This window comes from Neolamprologus brichardi, chromosome 19 (genome assembly GCF_056152115.1).
Source record: "Neolamprologus brichardi isolate AB-2024 chromosome 19, ASM5615211v1, whole genome shotgun sequence".
Lineage (NCBI taxonomy): Eukaryota > Metazoa > Chordata > Actinopteri > Cichliformes > Cichlidae > Neolamprologus > Neolamprologus brichardi.
The window spans coordinates 941,846-961,781 of NC_142122.1; the positions used below are offsets into that span (position 1 = coordinate 941,846).

The window sequence follows — 19,936 nt, forward strand, 5'->3', positions numbered from 1 at the left end:
AAGTGCTGCTAGAAAATAAAATGTTGGATTGTAAAAAACATCTTGTTTGCTTTATATTTACACGATGTACATTACTCACCTGACAGTCTCCAGACTAACATCAGGCATCTTGTGAAAGGCTGTGACCCTCCAGGCTTAAACAATTATCACCCTGTTAATCTGAAATAATCTCTTAGCTTAAATGTTTGGCTGATATTAATATCTTAGGTGAAACTGACGAAAGTCTGACGTTCGACTGGGTCATGGTACCAACAGCTATGTTGGGAACAAATCACAATATTAATGGACCAGAAGAATAATTGTGTTGTTGTATTTGTCGAGCTGCTGTTAGGCAGACTTGGTGATGCTGCTGGAAGCTGCAGATGTCAGGTTTCCTGAAGAGTTTCAGAGGAGTCCACCGTGGTTCAGGTTCATTTGCACTATCATTAATAACTTATGTAGCACAGAATATGTTTACAGCTAAAGTGCACCTTTATGCAGATGACACCATACTTTACTCAGCTGGCTGTCCAGAGTCAAGCTTCTCATTCAGCTGACGAGACAGCAGCACAAACCTGTTCCTGTGATTTATGCTGATCACAGTCGGCTCCTTGTTGGGTACCCGGAACTTTCTCTGAACATTTTCTTATTTTGAACCTTTGCATAACCTTTGAACCTTTCTGGTCACCAATAAGCTCTCTAAAGCCGGAGGCTTATGTCTCTCAGGGAGAGTTGAGAGCTTTTTATAAAGTATTATGTTATTCATGTTTTATATGATTTAATGTTGTGCCTTCATGGCCAGGTCTTCCTGGTTTAAATGAGGTTTATGTGCTCGTTACAGCAAATTATTTGACTTCCATAAGGTTGTAAGTGACGTTAACTTTAACCTCCTAAGACCCGAACTCTTCCACGGCAGCATTTTTAATTTCTCTTTGATATTTGGGCTGATTGGGGCCCGATGAATGTAAAAACAAAGAATTACCAGATTTTTTTTTTTTACCTTATTTTTGTTTTTAAGAAAAATAAGAGCCACATATGAGGATATTCGATTAAAATTCTGATAGAACAGTAGCAGCATAATGTCCTCGTAAGTGAATATCAGGTGCTTGTAGAGCAAAATTGAGTATTTTGGTCTAAATAACCCAAAATGTGATGTCCACATATGTGGACGCAGGTCCTAGGAGGTTAAAGGGCAATTTAAAGGTGTGGGCAACCACGTGTATTGCCCCCTTGTGGCCATTAAAAGTAAGGCACATTTAAGGCACTTCTGCGAAGACGAGACTTCCTGGGCGGTCTGTTAGTAACGTTACGATCAAATCGAATAGGACCTTGTGAGTCGGAATCGAATCGATACCCAGCGCTAACAACACCACAGCAGCCACACTGTTGGTGGTTAATGTCATTAAAATGCTCCATACATGGTTCAGAGGTCCAGTTCAGGTGAAGCCTAGCTGTTAGTCAGAGAGGCCACAACCCAATAATGGCCTCAGTTTTCGAGTGGACATTAGAGGAAGTGCAGGTTTTGGTTGTTTATTTTCCTTCCCCTGACGAGGGCGACTGGTCAGGACAAGCGGTTACCATTAATGAACTCCAGTTAAAGGCTTCGGGGTCACTCCTCGTCCCCCTGAGACCGTCGACCTGCTGTAACGTAAGTCAATAAGCTTATGCGCCTGCATTCGGGCCGTGTCACTCTGTGAAATACCTGAACAGCTCCTAACAAAGCTGTGGATACACTGTGCAGGCTAGCTCTTAACCGATACGGACTCTTCTGGTTAGACGGTGGAGGCTAAGACGAGGAGGTGCTGACAGTGCGCACAGAGGCTCGAATAAACATGTGGCATGCTTGTTTTTCTCTATTAGCCATGTTGTGTCACCTGGTTGAAAGTGTGGATGCTTCAGTGTCCTCTACTCGTCTTTGCGAGTTGTTTCCACCACAGTAATGTGTGAGTTTCACTTTGTCCTTGGCTGTGTGTTCGGGGGGTAAGATAAGGGTTCCTGCCTACCTATATATCAATAAATAATATTCCACCTGGAAGATTACTGCGTAGCCTTTAGCTGATATTCATAGATAGTCCAAGGTGTACTCTCCCTGCTCTCTCCCCCCCTCTTTCAGTCTTTCTCCCCTTTTTCTATCATTCTCACCTCCTCCTCCTCCTCCATCCCTCACTGTGCTGCTGCCTGCAGATAGTAATTAATCAGGGGATCGATGGGAAGCCTATCTCCAGGCTGAGGCGTCTATAATGTCGATAATGCTGCTCGATGGCCTCTCTCCCCGGAGAGCTGATAGTCTTCAGGGCGAACAGGCTTGACATGGGCCGTTCGGCTCTGCGTATGCGTGTTTAAAATCCTATTCAGCACGGACACTACATGATCACAGTTACAAATGCAGTGAGAGACAAATGTAGTGCTTTGTAAAGAGATTAATATGAAAAACTAATAATTTATAAGATGAAAACTGTTAATTTATGTGTAAAAATCCCAAAAACCAACACAAACCTGATTTTACTGATAATACTTTAAAGGCTGATTTTACATCATTTTCATTCTTTCTTTTCTAAAATATTCATACTTTAATATTTATCTATTATCTACAATAGGGATGCACCGATACCGGTATCGGGTATCGGCCTCGATACCACATTTTCTAAAGTACTCGTTAAAATTCCCCCGATACCGGGGACCGATACCACGGTCTGAGACCTGTCTATGTTTGAGCGGCACTACTACTGATAATACTTTAAAGGCTGATTTTACATAATTTTCATTCTTTCTTTTTAAAATATTTATACTTTAATATTTAATTATATTATATTATATATATAAATATATTATATTATATATATAAAATATATATATATATATATATATATATATATATATATAATATATTTATATATATTTATATATATATATATTTATATATATATATATATTATATAAATTATTATTATTATTATTATTATATTATAAATATTTAATATTTATTGTTTATATCCTGATCTGCCATCCTTTGTTATTATATCATTGTTAGAGAATTGTTATAAAAACAGAAACAAACTTGATTTAAAACCATAAAAATCTATGAATTCAATATATTTTAAGAACCGCTCCAGGTTTAATGCGGCTGATCCATAAATAACCACGATCGAGTGCATTAACAGTGTCTAGGTAATGTTATCGATATCAGGCTTGCATATGATGAATGGACCTGTTCAGATTTTGGAGGAGTGACATGCACATGGCCCATGTTTCTAATAATCAGTAATCCCTGAACAGATTGTCACAGTTTTTTCTACTTTTAGATCGAGGTGATGTCATAGACAGGGGATATTCTTAATATGGTCATCTTGTGCAAAGAAGCCCCTCCCACCTTTGTTTAGGAGGGGCAGCCAATCAGAAGAAAGGAGCCAAAACAGCTTGTTTCGTACAGAGGACGATCTGAGGAGCTGCACCGGTGCGACGTACAAAAGGATTATTTTGGACTGTGAATCATGCAAAGGTGCTGTAATGGAGTGACAATAAAGATGTTAAGGTTAAAAGAGAAGAAAATATCCGCTTTGGTGAATAACTGGCACGATAAATACAGCAGCAGCTGTGCTGTAGCGCACATTTCATCCACTCAGATTAACTTTATTTAAGTCGCTTTCATAGATTATACAGAATGTAAATCATTTGAGGCAGTGGGATCTCAGGTCTCAGCCGCAGTACACCAGTGGGGTCTCTGACTCTCTTGGTTACAGACATCACGTCTGGCTTTTCAGTCACCATCAACTGGCACAGTAATCATAGATGTGCAGGATGGCTAATTGAAGTCAGAGTGCAGCAGAAAGGCACACATATAGAGCATAATTCAGATTCATGTGGGAAGAAGCTGTTTAGAGAGGGTGCTTTCAGCATGCGGCCATTGCAGCTGCCTTCATCTGTGCGCAGCTAAAGCAGCAAAGACACTGAAGGAAAAGGCTTCCTTTCACGTTTAAAGCTCCAATTACATGGATGAATTTCTTTTATGAAAGAAAAAAGCAAAGGTGGCTTTAAGAGAGGACCCCGTCTCCATAAAGCTCACCGTGAGATAGACGGGGAGGCGAGTTTGTGCAGACGGGAAAGCTCACAGCATAAACATTCGCTCCACATCTCCTCTGTCATTTGCATATTTACAGTCTGCCATGCTAATCATGTTTATTGGGGTGTATAAGAACTGCGCATGGGCTCGACGGCGGAGGACAGCTTTCTGCCGGAGACTGTGAGATATAAAAATTACCCCCAGCCCCCCCATTTTTGAAATAAATGGTTCCTCCTGCGGTAATCCAATTTCAAAAAGACAAAAAGAGCCGTCTTACATAACTAGGACAGCACAGGCTTCTGCTAATTATGGTGTTAAGAATTCCCCTGATTTGAAACAAAGGCCAAGATTCGTGCAGATATTTTTATGTTGTGTTCAGTTCTTCATCCAAAAATGGAACTGAAGCTGCAAAATCCTGAGAAACTCAGTGCAAAAAATATAAATACATCAAGGAAATCAAATCCAGATTTGCTCGATTTCACTTTGAACACAGAGATTTCTGCTGTCAGTCCCTCTGTGCTTTATCTCTGAAGTGTTGAGAACAGTTAAGTAAGGAGGATAACAGCTAAAGCTCCTCATTTTTCCCCTGTCAGACTCCTGCTCCCTCACAAAAGAGATGAGGTGGTCACCGCCTGGCCGAGGAAGAGGGCTTTAGATCGTCAGCGTTAGAGCTGAAACGAGGCCAAACAGGAAGCGATCGACACGGCACAGATCCACTCTCCTCTCTTTGTCTCACCCACACGTCTCCCTCGTCCTTATAGCTCCAGCATAGGCTGCGTTACACTGACCCACCCTTTTTTGCTCGGGGTCGTCGCTCCGAGCCGCCCACGGGCTCGAGCCCCTGCAGCCATTCTGCACATCGCCGCGGGGCTGACGGGCGCCGCTGCATCGATCCAAGAGCAGCAAGAATGGAAGTCTTTTCTTTCACCGCTCGTGGTTTTATAACACACCAAGGCACGCTGTGCACAGAAGATAATTAAAGACAGCTAAAATAAACATGGAGATATCAGTTCATCAGCATGCCCGGCTCTCCTTCCTCCTCTTCCCCTTCCTAACACTCTATCCTTTCCTGCCTCCTTCCCTGCCTTCCTTCCTCCCTCCCTTGCCCCCTCCCTTTTCTCTCTGGCAGAGCTAATTCCCTCTTCAGATGGTGCGGCTCTCATTTGCATACTTATCAAAGTGTTTGGACTATCCGACAGAAGCTGTAGGAAGGTGGGGTCATTAATATGTTAATTAGCCCCTTCGCTCCATCCTTTTTCTCCCCCCGCCTTTTAGATGCTGGCGCACCATCCGTATCCTCCACCTCTCTCAGCCTTTGAATGTTTGAATACCCTCAGAGGCCCTGCAAATGCCATAAGACTCTGCAGACATGCACGCACAGGGCTTAGGTTCACAACGACGTAGAGAGAGTGCGTTTGCATGCATGCAGACAAATACACATCTGTGCTGTTGGATTAGCAACGTTTGAGTTTTGCATAGGAAATTTTAGCACAGTGTAATGATGTGGTTACAAAATTGAGCAAATATTATCAATCTTTGCCGTCAAGACAAGTTTGTCTATCTCAGTCACGGTGATGTCTGAATTTTAAGTGAGTGGAAGATGATATGTTTTCTTTTCATTATATCAAACACAAAATTAAAGACAAATGTAAAATATATGTCTAGAGTAAGCCTCTATTATTATTATTAGCACTCTGAGCTAACTATTTCCTAAAGAAAACACTGAGTGTTAATGCTAAGCCAAGCTTAGAAGTAACAATCAAGCCACTGAGTTGACTTGGAGGCGGTTCTGGTTGACATTCCCACCTGACCTGCTCAAAATCAGCTCATTTTAATTTTTAGCATTTTTAACACAATATATGCAAAATCTTACCTTGATACAATGAATAATTTCTGAGGTCCTTGAGTGTTTTTAATTCATTAAATCTTTGGAGGTCCCTGTACGGCACTTAATCTGGGATGATTGGGGGCTTGTCCGGGATCTTTGAACCCTGTCTGGTTTGTTGAAATGGAATTGTATTTGTTTTTCTGCGTGCACACTTGAAGTGGTTTTTAGTTTTGTGAATAATATTCTTTGGAGTAGGTTTTGATCTGTGTTTAGATTGATTTGCTGTTTGAGGGCTCCTTTGAGTGATTCATAATCAGTATTTCTACTTAGGCATGTTTGAGAACCTGGGCGCACATTGCCTTGGAAGCATTTCCCTTGTTGGTTACCTTTTGGTTCTTGTGGAATCGAGTTCCCAGTCCCACCATCTGCTCGGGTTGAGTCTGTAGGTGTATGTTGTGGTGTGTTAATGTTGGTCCTGGTTTATTTCTTATTTCAGACCTGTTCTGGTTGTCATTGTATTTGTGGAAGCCTGTACTCCCAGTTATACTGACTGATATAGACACGGTGTATTAAAAATCCCAAAAGTTCTGAAGTACAGTTTAATAATTGTATTCCCATGGCACTGTCACATTTATTTAAAAAACAGCTTCAACAGGGAGCTAAACAGATTTCAAACAAACAACGAATCACCTAACTTGTAGACTGTGAAAGAGGCCAAACTGGTTTCCTGTGAGCTCAAAATATTTGTCGTATTGAAATAAAAAGTCCCATCAGTCCATCTATTTGTGTTTATCACGTGTTTGTATAGAAATACAGGCTTATTGGGCTTGTTGCTATCAGGCACCATGACTTTCAACCCGGAGACTGTGCTTTGAGTATCATCTCTGATCAATTTCAACTCAACCGCTCAATAAAGCGTCATTTATTCTGGCTGAGGTCGAGAGTGCCCTCTATGGAGCAGGAAGTCCAGACAGTGGGAGTTCCCCATGGCAGGTATAGCAGTCATACACTGCGTATGAAATATAGATGAAGCCGCCACAATGTTGGTTCGTGAGATCCTGTTTTGAGTGTTCTGGCTGTTGCCATCTTAGCTTTTTGAAGACCTTCCGGTCCTTTTTGACTGTAATGGGATCATAATTTCCTAAATGAACATCATGTCATATTCAATAAGACTAGAAATGAACCATAAATGCAAGGAGTCTTTAATGTTTATTGAGCTCACAGATCCATGAGCAGCAGGTTCGTTTTATACAATCTGACGAGTCATCCCTGCTGGACATTGGCTTCAGCTTTCAGACTCTGAAGCGTCACATACCCAAACCCTAACCTGGCTTTTAATTACACTCTGTGGCAGAAATAGGTTGTAATGGTAGCCCACCTCTGAGGCTGAAGCTCGTGTAAAAGCTGCACTCTGAGTGCAGTGCCAGCCTTCAGCAGGACGCCGTTAATGAAGAATACGTCCTGTACATAAAGGTTGGAGGTCAGAAGTGGAGTCATTGAGCAGCAGCAGCAGGACACCTTGTTAACGCAGACGTATCTGCTCACGAGCAGAGGTTAACGGGTCTTTTCTAACAAGGTTTCTATGGTTAGTCAACACTGATACAGGTGACTGAAGAAGATGCTGGCGGTAATTAAAAATGACAAGGGGAAGTTATCAGCAAATGTTGGCGCAAGGCATCTTGGGAATTGCTGTCCTTGATGCTATTTAAACTCTGTGGTTTGAGCACTAGAATCCACATAATCGTAGCGTTTATTCAGCCGTACGCTGGCAAACAAAGGCATGTGGTTCCCGAACGCGAGGCTTGGAAATAAATCAACATTTTTGTGTGGAAACAGAAAGGTAAGCAGCAGCCAGGAGACAGACTGTTACAACATCCTGCTCACCGGGTTTGATTTCAGCTTTTCAAGGACTTGAACAAACAGGATTCACTGAACGCTCTCACTTTAGGGAGACTTTCTTTCATGCTTTCACCTCTGGCTTCTGCCATTGTTTTCACAGAGATACCTGCAGTAAATTGGGCATAAACATCAAGAAGTGTTGTTTTCCAGCCCTCGTTCTTTTAAACGTTCTCGTAGAACAGGCCGTTTTGATATTGATGAGCGAAGAATGAGGACGGTAGGAAGGGAAAGGCAAAGAGATTAGGCGAAACAAAAGGTGAGATGAGAGAGCGCTCACCTTGTTCTAAGCAGCAATAAAAGCCTCGCTAATCCACCTGGCCTTGCCTCTGAGGACATATTTCTCTGTGTGCCAAACGGAGAGGGTGTTCAATTCAACCCACACAGGGCAGACTTAATAATTACTCTCGCTTTGAACGCAATTTCCTGGCTGTGGGGAATGATTGACAGATTGTATCCATGGTGTCAGGGGGGGCAGCCACGCCCACCCTGACTAAGGTAGAAATTAGAGAGCAGCAGGAGCTAAATTACACCTTAGCAGAGACCTCTGGCAGGAGGACAGGAGGGGAAGCATGATGAATGAGAAAAAGATCAGAACGGAAAGGTAGCGGGTGAGTCGCGTGGGAGCACGGAGATGATTGGAGGAATGGCTCGGAAATACATTTGAGGCACACGCACGGATGCTGGTAGACACACAAAGGCTCGCGCTGAGGTAATGGGTCTGCAGTACTATTGGAGTGCAAAGGGAGAGACACTTAAATGCCATCTCTGCAGTTGGGATGCTATTTACTCCCTCTCCCTCGCACACAGCCGTCTCTGCTCTCTCCACTATGTCATGCTCTCAAAGCACTCAGACTGATATGAGAGCAGCGAGCGGCCGGCAGAGTGGCACAATGAGTCTTCGGGTATCTACAGTGGAGGAGCTCAACAACAGCAGGAAGTGCACAGAAAGAGTGACGGATCGCTGCAAAGCAGAGAATAAATCTGCAGCGTCCCTCTGAAGAACCTCATTTACTCGCAACGTAGAGAAAAGACCCAAAGAATGATCTGCTTCCACAAATATCCTCTTCCTTTGTGATTAAAAACACATCGGTTATCACGAGCACTTCACAAGTGAGACGTTCCTTCGGTGCCTCCAGCAGCTTGTGGGCTGATTTCTAAGTGAAGGACGAATTGAATGAAGCCTGTTTTCCCACCAGGTGAAAACCACAGCCAAACATTGAACGTCCAATATTTGAAGGGCGGGGTTAATGACTTTCACTGTCCATTTGCAGGCGCTCTAATAGGCTCGAGGTCAGCTGTTTCATCCAACTTCCCAACCTGATTATTTCATTATGAACGACCTTGATGAAAATAATCAAAGCAAAATGAAATGCTAACCTGATGTGTTACACTAAAGCAGTACTGACTTTGTCCTGCACTAAATCAATGACTTCTTTGTAGTGATAGTCAGTAGCAGTACAGGCCAATCAGACAGCTAGCTGCAGCTGTTCAACCCCGTCACACCAAAACTGTCCCTGAGTAACATCTGGAAACTACTCGCCCTCATCTCGTCTCACTGTTTGACACATTTTGTTATGTAGGCCGTCTGAAAATAGCCTACAAGCTGCTGAATCTACAATGTGAAATTCTCTAACAGGAAATTCTAAGTTACAAATACCCACCTTAACCATAACATTTAGATTCAGCTAATTCTCATGGTTTCTCACGTATCGTGTCACGTAACCATGTTGTTCTTGTCTTGCTTGACCTAACTGCTGCCTTTGACACCGTAGATCACAATATTCTAATTTCTCGATTACATGATGTAGTGGGTATTGGTGGAACTGCACTTAATTGGTTTAGGTCTTATTTGTCAAATAGAACTTTCTCTGTCAGCCTTCTCGGTTACGAATCGTCTTCTGCTCCTCTGTCATGCGGCGTCCCACAGGGCTCAATTTTAGGGCCACTGCTCTTTTTACTGTATCTATTGCCTCTGGGTTCTATCCTTAGAAGGTATGGGATCTCATTTCATTGTTATGCCGATGACTGCCAAATTTATTTGCCAGTAAAGCACAAGGATGGCATCTACATAAAACCTCTCTTGACATGTCTAGATGACGTTAAAGCTTGGTTGGCTCTAAACTTTTTAAATTTTAATGAAAAGAAAACAGAAGTGTTTGGACCCAGTGGCCCCTGTGAGTCCTCCTCTGTAGATTTGGGATCCCTGGAAGTCTATTTTAAACCTGTTGTTACTGACCTTGGTTTTAAGTTGGACAGTGATTTTAAATTGGACAACCAAATCAGAGCAGTGGTGAAGTCCAGTTTTTATCATTTAAGGCGACTGGCAAGAGTAAAATCTTTTCTTTCGAGGCAGCATCTTGAAACAGTGATCCATGCTTTTATTTCTTCCCGCCTGGACTGTAACTCACTTTATGTGGGGGTCAGTCAGTCGCTGCTCTCACGTCTGCAGCTGGTTCAAAATGCGGCTGCACGACTCCTAACAGGAACTCGAAAAAGAGAGCATATAACCCCCGTGCTAGCCTCTCTGCACTGGCTGCCTGTGTCTTTTAGAGTTAATTTTAAACTTCTTATGTTTGTTTTTAAATGCCTCCACAGTCTTGCCCCGCCTTACCTCTCTGAGCTTCTTCATCTCCACACACCCTGTTGGTCTCTCAGGTCAGCTGACCAGCTGCTCCTGGAGGTACCGAGATCCAGGAGGAAGCTCAGAGGGGGCGGGGCCTTCTCTATTGTGGCTCCAAAATTATGGAATAATTTGCCCGTGCACGTTAGAGAGGCCCCTTCACTGTCCACTTTTAAATCACGTCTTAAAACCCACTTTTATTCCTTGGCTTTTAACCTCAGCGAGACTTAGTTTCTCTTTTAATTGAAGTAGTTATTTAATTAATGATTTCACTCTTATTTTATTTGGTTTTTACTTATATCTCATGTAATTTTATTTTACAGTTCCAATGTACAGCACTTTGTGTCAGCTGTGGTTGTTTTAAAGTGCTTTATAAATAAAGTTGATGATGATGATGATGACGCCGTCATCTACGTTGGACGCAGTTGTGAGTGGTTGATTTCTGCGCTCACTAGCAGAGTACTGTGGTCGTAGTTTGCTTGGAAGATGCAGACTTGTCTGCAAACACTTGCTGAGTGGCAGCGAAACACCAAAAAGTCACGCAAACTGAAAACGAGACGGTTCGCCTTCAAAATAAAAGCTTTTCAGAGTTTCACTTGAGATAATTAATTTTTGTGTTCAAATTCCATGCAAACTGGTGGTGACCACGGCAACCGTAGCTACCAAAGGAAAGAGGTTTTTGCCAAATGAGTGGAGAATACAAACTGGTGACCACTGTTTGGCAGGCAGTTGCAGAGCAGTCTTTGGACAGGTTACGTGGTTAGTGACAAGTTCTGGGTTTTGAGCCATAAGTGACCATATTTGGATCAGAGGGTGGAGTCCTACTTTCAGCTCCATCCACAGATACTAATCTAATCAGTCCGCAGTAACATCCAGACAAAAATTCACTCAGCGAAACCGGAGCTCGGACTTGTTGGACCGTCTCTCAGTATAATTAGCTGCACAGCAGCCATGTCAGTCAGATATTATATTGATCAGATGCTTTGAAAATACTCCAAAAGGAACAAACCAGTGTTTGTATGTAGACGTGTTTATTTCTGCTGTAAGGTTGGACATTTTAACATGGGAGTCTACAGGGACTGATTATATTTGAAAGACAGCTTCAAGTGGCCATTAGAGGAACTGCAGCTTCACTTTTCACCCCCAGAGGTTGCTGCTTTGTGCCAAACCACTTATTCCTCCTGATGGTCTGATGGTCCACTAGGAGTCAGATGGTGTACTGTAGGTTTACCTCTATCTGGGTAAAGTGCTTCCATCCCGGCTTTAAGGGCCCTCGACTGGATCAGAGCCTTCAGAACAGCCTCTTCACCTGAAGAAAGAGAGGGGACAGAGGCGAGGGGCAGCTCCCTGACACACATTCGCATCCACATCTACATCGCCACTCTTAATGCGATCACACACGCACACGCACAACCTACTTCACATGTAGAGCAGCATTCCCAGCTGAGTGCCGCTCTCCAACCTGGCAATTTGAGCGGAAAGAGAATCCAGCTAAAGTACACAGGGCGTCATGCTGATTTCACAACAGGGGGGTTGAATGGCAGAATGGCCTCACTACAGCCCTCGTTACTGATCCGGCAAGATCCGACTCATCTGTTTCAATAGCACTCTATCATTTGCACTTATGTGTGCATGCACAAGTGGAGGCAGATTGCACGAGTCCAAATTTTTCGCTGGAAACGCTGCTTCTATGTGACGCAGGACCAATTTCACGCAGTCAAACCTGCACGCCGCGAGCGAGCGACGAGCACACGGAAACGCGTGCCCACAGCTACGTCTGACGGCGATGTTTTTGGGTGACATTTAGTTTCTAGGTTGCACAAGATGCTCGTATAAATGAATCATGAGTGAATCTGTGAGGTGTGAATAATAGATGGGAGGAGAGGTAAAAACAAAGGAGTGCTGTTATTATTTGTTAATAAGACACTCTGGAGCATCACTAACTAGATCTCATTACCTCCGTAGTCACAGGCATGTATACACACACATTTTCCCACACGCCAAACTCATGCACAAGTCTCTCATCCTGCATGACTATTTTTACCTGTGAAGCCTGCCGTTGCCTAGCGCTCTGTAATTACAGCCCACACTCCACCAATGAGTGATTAGAAGCAATGATGGATGGGTTAACGCTGTCACCTTAGGATGCCGTGGTGCTGAGCTAATTATACGAGCGTACACGTGTCACATACCTGATAGCCCTCTCAGCCTTCTGCCATAACTCTGGAACAGGTGCGATAAAGGTGGACGATGTGTCTCCTGTTAATCTGCAGATAAGGCATGATGAAGTAACGCCGCGGCTGATTAATAGATCTCCGTGGCTCCTAAATGAGTTCCTTTGGTGTCACTTGGCACTTTAAATTTGCCTCATCAAACATCTGCTCCTGCGGCGTTACCGTTTGTAGGCGGCCACGAGTTTTCCGCTTAAAGCCAGCGCCCTGATTTCATCATCATCATCATCATCATCATCATCATCATCATCATCATCCTGTGTGAAAACACTGCCAAAATATATTTGGAGATTTTCACAATTTCAGTTTTTCTTTTCACCGCCTGAGCAGCTATGGATTTCCTGTCATATATGGACTTTCTCTCTCTGCATAGACAATGTGCAGGATGGAGCGCGCGCCTGCTTATACATGCAAAGTGTGTGCGTGCAGACGGGGGATGTGAGGGGTTGCGTTTATGATTGCCACGACTGCAGCTGGGGCTGTGGGCTGAGTAATTGCCTGTCTTGGTAGGGGGAGCGTGGTAGCGAGCTAAAAGTCAAGTGCTCTCTTCCTGCTGTAGACCTCATTTGGATTCCACATAGCTAGCTAGCAAGCTAACGCCAGCCTTGGGCCTGTATTATTCATAACTTGACAGATAGCTCTCACTAAAAGCATTGGAAGTGGGCCAGGTGGTGATGGAGCGACAGGGGAAGCAGCAACACTGCACCTCGCTCTCTGCCTGGCAGGAAGAGAAACAGATATGGAAATTGAAGATACAATGGAGCAGCAGAGAGATGAGCAGCTTTAACAGAAACAGGGAAATGCTAAGTGGGATCGGTACGGAGATGAAGAGAGTGAAGAGGTGAAGAGGGGACGAAAGGAATCAGACAGAATTATCGGAAGGCCGCGTGAAGCTAAAGGACAGCGCAACTACAAGACATTAAAGCAAAGATAGAGGAAGAGCGAGCTCACCGCAAAATGGAGAGAAGACAGAAGCAGAGCGACTGTGAAGAGAGAAAGAGGCAGCCATCCACCCCCGCCAAGCTCAGGAACCCCTCTGCCTCCATGTGCAGAACCAGATAAGGTCGCATTAATCAAAATCTGCCACTTCCCCTTCCAAAAAAACACCGTCTCTGCCATCAGCCCCCCTCTGTGAAGTATCTGTCACCGAAACAGAAATTTCCATATTTAATGGGAAAGCTTTATATCACCAGAAAGACAGTGTGGGCTGAGGGTGAAAGAGCGGAGTCGGTCGGATCTGTCAGCTCTGTCATTAGCTTCTACACTTTAGGCTTCATGTGGAGCCTCGGGGTTCATTCGGTTTGGCTGCGACACAATTGTTATCGTTCCCGCAGTATGATGACGGTCAGACAGTCGCTGTCACGTGCAACCAGAGGAGCTATGGTGTAAACAGCGCATTATTAGGTTTCCTGTTCCTGTGCCTACTGCACGTCAGAGCAGTGAGTCCTGTTTCACTCAGTGAACGCCTTCATGTCAAAATTCATTTTAAACTAGATTTGATTCAGCTTTACTTCACCAGTTAGTATATATTTAGTTTACCACATGTGAACAGTCACAACATTTACCAGCTTTCACTTTGTTAAATCATCATTTTCAAAGGTTTGTCAGTATGTTTTAGCTAACTATCCCACTGTTATTAGCTGTTAGCTATTCTAGCAGGCAGTGTTGCAGTCTCTGGAAGCAGGATGAACTCCGCTTGACATCAAGTCACTGAAACAGGTGACTGTACAAAGTGTGACCATTATTGTCTTAATCCCCCGTAGATATGAACAGTTAGCCATGTCACAGAGCTCAAAGCCTTTTAGCTCTGCTGTGGCTTTATTGTTATTAATATATTTGAAGGAAAACCTCATTAACAGCTGTTTTTATCTGAGCCACGACAACCATATGACTTTGTGGAGTTTGGTGCATCATTGGAAATTAAAAAGTGTATAAAGTATTTAAAATCCGATCAGCCTTAAACATCTGCAGCAGTAATATTGATCCATGTAACACTGATGTGGAACATTTGTAGAATAATTACTATTATTATCCATCCATCCATTTGCTTCCGCTTATCCTTTTCAGGGTCGCGGGGGGCGCTGGAGCCTATCCCAGCTGTCATAGGGCGAGAGGCGGGGTACACCCTGGACAGGTCGCCAGTCTGTCGCAGGGCCAACACACAGAGACAGACAACCATTCACACTCACATTCACACCTAGTGACAATTTGGATTTTCCGATTAACCTATCCCCACAAGCTGCATGTCTTTGGACGGTGGGAGGAAGCCGGAGTACCCGGAGGGAACCCACGCAAACACGGGGAGAACATGCAAACTCCACATAGAAAGACCTGATGGTGGAATTGAACTCAGGACCTTCTTGCTGTGCGGCAACAGTGCTAACCACCGTGCCACCGTGCTGCATTACTATTATTATAATCATATTATTACTACTATTATAAATAATTGCTTTTACTTTGAATGCGTTATGTGCAGTTTGCCAATAATGCAGTTTTTATTTGCTCCATGTCATCAGTCTGATACGATTCTTTAATTGTGCAGAAATGTGAGGATACAGCTGAAAATGATGAGACAGGATCATTAAGTTGTTTTAATTCTGGTCATTGGAGGAAGAATGGAGGGGCTTAAATCATAATGTTAGCTGGTTGTTTCAGTCCTCTAGTGTTGGTCAACAGTTACGACTGATATTAGCAGCACTGCTTTTAGCGAGTTCACCATTTCTGTCACTGTTTCCGTTGTGTGTCCTTTACTTTTAGGCAGCTTTCAGCTCTTCATGTTTACTCAGTTGTTAAACTGTAATTTCTCGTTTTGTGAGATAAGTTGAATTTATCAGCCCAGGATACTGCAGACGACCCCCTGGGGTGTCGTAGGCCTGAATTCCTGTGTGAGAGAACAACTGTGCATTTTTCTGCTGTCTGTTGTTTCCTCGTATGAACCTTTAATGCATTTTAAAAAAGCCTTTGAAAGCATTTCAAAGCCGGGGCTGCTAAATGTACAGTGGCACACACATGCGACTTCCTTTTTGATGACATTTGTTTATTCCCCTTATTTGCCTCCTGTGCATATTATGACAAGCCTGCAGACTACCTTTCTGACATCACCCGGCGTCAGATAAACAGGTGGTGTTTATGCTTTTTCATCCTCTTTTTTCTTCTTTTTTAATAACCGCATCCCTGAGGAAAGACATCAAAGGGAATAACAGATCATGTGCGGTGAGCGCCGAGCGTGCCAGGGGGACATGATGGGCATGAAGAGGGGAGGCGGGGGGCAGGCAGCTGCTCAGGGCCAGCTTCAGGCCCGGGCACATCCTGACCCCTAACCCCTGAACCCACCACCAGCCCTCCCTTCCCCCCTGCCTGCCTCCTCCGGCCAGCCCTTCGCTTAGAGCAGCTGCCAACTAAATTACATCAATGTCAAAAAGCCTCCTCCTCCTCCACTGCTGCAGAGACGGGGCTTAGTAAACATGGCACAGAGTGGGAATCACAATGAAACACACAAAGGGCAGACGCTTTATTCTGAACGCCAGTATTCGGTAGAAGATGAGGCTGGTGTTTCTTGTTATTGTCAACAAATCTCACGAAAAGAGCGAAAGCAGCCGTGCGTCGGTGCATCCATACGTTCTGTTCTCCAGCTGCTCCGTGGCGCTCTGCAGAAAGCCTGCTGCTTCCTGCTGGAGATGGAAATCTGGAGAAATGGGACATGAAGATGTGCACTTTGATTTAAAAAGACAGCTTCGTGCTGCAGGTTTTAGCAGTATATCCAGTATAAGGAGCAAATCTGCTCATGCGAATAAACGGGCTAACCACGAGAAGGAGCTCCTTTCCAAAATGGCTGATAGGCCAGCAGCTAACTCGCCGGCTTCCCTGTGCGCTCCTCTGAGTTGAGGGTGATTGATTGAAGTCATTACGCTTGTGGAGAGACTCCTTACCTGGCTAATCCAGGAGTGATTTTAGCTGCAGCATGACAGATAGCCACATTACACCCCCTGATTCTGCTGCCCGATGAGCTCCCTGCCTCCAGCTCTGCTGGAACATTATGCAGAGTAGCTTGTACGATAAACACAGATCAATAATCGACCAAATCTCCGACCTCGGAGTCGAAACACAAATACTTCATGATCTAATATTAAAATACTGCATTTGTGCTCAGAGTATTTAGTTATTTACTCACAATGAGGTACACAGTAAGTGAAAATCACGTCGTTGTAGTTGTTTCAGCTTCAGTCCAAAAGACTTTTTAAGCAATTTAAATGTTCACAGCGAGGAAAACCCGACAGTTGTGCTAAAGTCACGGCACTGCAGTCACCTCCGTGCTTTGGTGTAGGCTGGTCACAGAGCTGATGGTTTCCACAGCATGTCTTTATCCTGTCTTCCTTCTCTCACCCCAACCAATCACAGCAGATGGCCCCGCCCCTCCCTGAGCCTGGTTCTGCTGGAGGTTTCTTCCTGTTAAAAGGGAGTTTTTCCTTCCCACTGTCGCCAAAGTGCTGCTCATAGGGGGTCATATGATTGTTGGGCTTTTCTCTGTATCTATGAAGCGTCTTGAGGCGACATTTGTTGTGATTTGGCGCTATATAAATAAAATTGAATTGAATTGAATAGATATTAATTTCCATCTGTTCAGATTTATACAAATGGTCAAAATCACCCACACGAACATCACCGACGACCAACAGGAGCTCTTCTGTTTCCCCACAGAGCTTCTGCAGCATCTTCTTTTTCTTTTCGTTTTTCCAGAACAAACCACAGCAGACACAAAAGCTGCTTCTGAATTTCCACCAGAAGCATGAAGGGAAATCATCTTAAAGGGACTTTAGCTGCAAAAAGTGACCCAGTAAGATCCTACATCTCTGCAAAATCCTCTACTCGCTGATTAAAAACTGACTCTTTAGATGTCTTTAGATGTCTTCCAGTGTGTGGTAGGCATTAGTTTAACGTAACCCAACAGGACAAAGAACAACCATTGCAGCTCTGAAGCTATAAATTTCCTCCTTCGACTCTTTCAGCATTTCATGCGGTACAACGAGAAAAACCCGTCTCGTCCCATCACAGCCCCATAAAAGCTCCATAATAAAGACACGGAGATGCTCCTCGCTCAAGCGATGCTCAGGCTGATAACACAAAAGGACTCAGTCCATCAGTCCACCATCTCCCAGTAGAGAACCATGGCCTTAAACTTGGAGGTGCAAATTTTTGGACCAGCTGCTTCACACTTGACCGCATGCAGAAAGCATCTGTCCATGAAGACCACAAACAGGACTGTGGACAAGCAGCAAACACCCACCCAGAGCCAAACAGCCACTGAAAGCATGCTTGACTTTGGGCCTTGGACACAGATTTATGTCACAAACCTGACCAAAGTTGAATCTACATCTAATGCAGTCAGATCATGAGGATCATGATCATGATCATGATCATGAGGCTGATTTCTCGCCACTGTTGTGCGTCTCAGCCGAGCTGAGCTCCCGGGCTCTCGCCGGGCTCAGGATAAAGGAGGAGACTCGACAGGCAGCGGGGAGTAAGGACACCAGCCGAGGCTCGGATAAAAACAAGAGCAAGAGTTAACGGCAAGAGTCGAGGCAGAGCAAGTGGAGTATTTGACTAAAAGTTGGGTTAAGTAGCTGCAGGCTGCACGTTAGAGCTGCAGCAGCAAGCAGACATGAGCGAGTCTTTGGGGGCCCGCTGCCTCTCAGCCTCTCCGCCGCCGCGCCCGCTGTCTGAAATCATTTAAATTACCAGCTGAAGAAACGGGACTGTGGCATGCTAATGCTTCCTGGAGAAACGAAACACGAAAAGATTACAGTTAAATGATGCTTTCATTATTAACGCGTGTGCGTAAATCCAAGTGGACATGGAACCGTAACACCTACAAACATCATGTAAGTTTCCCTGACAGCGAGGATTATTCCAAGACCGCTGCTCCGAAGTAATTTTTCATGAGCTTTAGGACAGTCTGACAGTTATTCTGCTGAATCTGTGTGTGTGTGTTGGGGTGTGAATGGGTGATAGCAGCTGATATCCAAGCTGGAGCCTGAGCCGCCAGAAAACGCCCCAAATTGCAGCGTCTGCCATGCGCTGAGCCTCCTGCACCGAGACGCTGCCTTTTGTTCTCGGCTGCTCGCGGGAGAAGCCTGACAGCTCTGAAATGATCCTCTCTCCTCTTTCACACTCACACACACACAACTCTTCTTCTCTTTTCAACTCTGCTGCCATAGACTCCCATATTTCTGCACACACACACAGACGGGAGGACATGCATGCAAACATGCACACAAACATACATCCTCTGCCTCCCTCCTATAGCCTCCCATTTTGCTCCCCGTCTGCCTCCCTCTCATTTTTCCTTTCTCCTCGCTGGCTGGCGGTGAGGATGGTGAATCCCTCATGGATTTCTGGAGGGTATCACCATGGAGACAGGGCTCTGCCACACATGTCTATAGATCCTCCTGCTGGATAGGGAGCACAGTTAGAGGTGGTGCATTCCCTCCATCTCTGCTGTGCTCTGTGGAGGCAGACAGAGAGGCTGCGAAGAATGAGAAAATGGGAAAGGAGGTGGAAATATGGGAGGAAATCCACGGAGCGACGATGCTGAGTGTTTCTTTAACGGTTCTCAAAGATACTGAACATCAAGAACATGTTCTATGCTGCTCTTTAAAGAGCTCTGCGTGGCGTTAAGAGAACATCTACATGTTAGTTCCTTTACATTACATTTAGTGTGTTTCAGGTTCCCACGTGGTTCCTCATTGGCCCTTTGGGAACATTTTGTTCAGGACTTAATAAGAATCTTCTTATAGCTATTGGAAATGCTCAGTGCAGCACTACACACGACATGTGGGACCTACAAAGAACGTTCCCTCATGGTTCCCCACTGGTCCAGGTCGGTCCTGTGCAGACGTTCCCTGTAGAGGGGGTTCTGTTTTTCCTGTTTTAAACTACATGGATGACATTTGGGATGTTTAGAGAATATTCCAAGTGGTTCCATGAGAACATTTCATTAGTAACGTACTGAGCATGTGCACATATGAGGCTCAACTTTCCAGTTGCTTTGTTTGTTAGTCTCAACGTAACATGGATGGTGAATTTGGGATGTTCAGGCGGTGTTCCCACATGGATCCATCATTCCCATGAGAGCGGAAATGGTCTTCAAAAACTTCCATATTAAATTTCTTTATTGGTGACATTACACAGAGGACATCAGCTTCCACGTTGGACACGTGAGAACATCTCAGACATTCACATATGGCTCTCGTGAAATCGTTCTTATGTGACATTTGTTTCGATAATGTTCCCATATGGTTCCCGATGAGTGACGCTGAGAG

The 19,936-nt window shown here is 44.4% G+C and overlaps 1 protein-coding gene across 11 annotated transcripts in view; it reads left to right on the forward strand.

The window, feature by feature from the left end:
- The window catches only part of myt1lb (myelin transcription factor 1-like, b), a 116,481-nt gene that overhangs the window by 51,324 nt on the left and 45,221 nt on the right, over positions 1-19,936 (forward strand). The window lies entirely within an intron of this gene.